The following is a 1,874-nucleotide window of genomic DNA, read 5'->3' as shown; positions in this document are numbered from 1 at the left end:
GTCTGCTGATAGTCAGGCCTAGGGCTTAAAGGCAGAAGGCAATATAATTAGGTGTCTTGAAGTTGGCGGAGAACTTCAGCTTTGTAGAGGTCTGCGTGCCACACCACCACAGTTATACCCAGCCGGTTTTATGATGATGTCGTTGCGGCTTCGGAGACATCGAAGGACCGAGAGGTCGGCCGGGGTTATGTTAAAATGTCGGGGACGCCTGCGGAAGTTAAACCGGTCCTAACACGTTGGCAGATGCTTGCAAAATGATCGAGTGCCTGGAAGTGGCCAGGAGCTAGCATCCAGTGCGATGGTCGGCGGCCAACCTCGGTGAAACAGTCCTCTTAATTAGATGCAGTTGGAGTTTTGTGGAATAGTGCATATAGCCTGATGCGGCGCAGAAAGCTATGAATACGGGTCTGAAATTCATTACTGGATGAAGTGAGGGGGATGAGAAGAGAGCGCTCCGGCCTAGAGAAGGGAAGATCAGGAGGAATGGTGACAACAGACTGAAGCTGGGAAGGGGTGGATGAGTTAGATGTGGGGGTGAGGGGGTAGTAAAAGGCTGGAAGGAGAGAGAGGAGGAGTGAGTGGGGAGTAACAGAAGGGTTGCGGTGGAGTGTATCGGGGATTGATCGTGGTGGAAGTTGTAGTGGCATCGGGTGTGACAGAATGAAGGAGTGAGTGGAGTTTATGCTGTTTAGTGCGAGCGGACTCGTGAAAAACATGATTTAAATAGATTATGAAGCGTAGAGTGGAATGTGCAAAGGAAGGTGAAAGAGAGGAGAAAAAATGGAATAAGTGAGAAGGAGAAGGCGGTCGAGGGTTTGTATCTTGGAGAGATTAGAAAATATGGTGCATGCATAAGGTGGTAAGAAGTAGTACGGAGTATAGGTAAGATGGCAGAAGTAGAGTTGAAAGTGGAGTGGAAATGGAGGCTGAAAAATTTGGGGATGAGGTAGCGGTGAAGGCAGCGACTGAGAGAGGAAACGTGGCTAGAGAAGTGGGTTTTTCTAAAAATCAGTAGAGAAATATTAAAAGAAGTTTGAAAGTAGCGCAAAGGATTCGTGGAAAGGTGCTTCTTTAGGCAGTGCTGAAGGTGAAGGAGGAAAGATTTATAATCGGGCATGCTGGAAAAAGGAGCAAAAGGAAAAGTCGTGAAGAAAAGAAAAAAAGATGAAAATGAGAGAAAAGGGGAGAGAAATGCAAAGGAACAACGTACGGAGTAAGAAAAAACAAAGTTCAAAAAGGTTCAAAGAAGTTCAAACGTCGTGATATTTTGGAGCGATTTTTCATCAACGGAAGGGTCCAGGGGAATCCATAAGTGTGTGTGTTTGTGTGTGTATATACATTTATATATATATATATATATATATATATATATATTATATATATATATATATATATATTTGTGTGTGTGTATCTGTGTGTGTACGACAAGATTCTTTCAGTTTCCGTGTACCAGATCCATCCACAAGGCTTTATTCGTCCCGAGGCTATAGTAGAAGACACATGCCCAAGTTTCCACGCAGTGGGACTGAACCTGGAACCATGTGGTTGATAAGCAAACTACGTACCACACAGCCACTCCTATATGAATATTTACTAACGCACACACACACTAACCCCACCCACACACATATCCGAGTGAGTAGACAAACGAAAGAAGAGTACTCAACACATTTCTTGAGTGTTACATGTATAGATCAAAACGGTTTGATTCAGATTCCTTGAAACTCTGAGTTACAAGGACTCTAATTCAAACTGTTTTGATCTAGCCATTTATCAATCAGTCTATCTATCTATCTATCTATCTATCTATCTATCTATCTATCTATCTATTTTTCTATCTATCTATCTATCTATCTATCTATCTATCTATCTAT

The sequence above is a fragment of the Octopus sinensis genome, linkage group LG11, assembly GCF_006345805.1.
Source record: "Octopus sinensis linkage group LG11, ASM634580v1, whole genome shotgun sequence".
Lineage (NCBI taxonomy): Eukaryota > Metazoa > Mollusca > Cephalopoda > Octopoda > Octopodidae > Octopus > Octopus sinensis.
The sequence above is the reverse complement of the archived record's forward strand: the minus strand, read 5'-3'. Positions refer to the sequence as shown.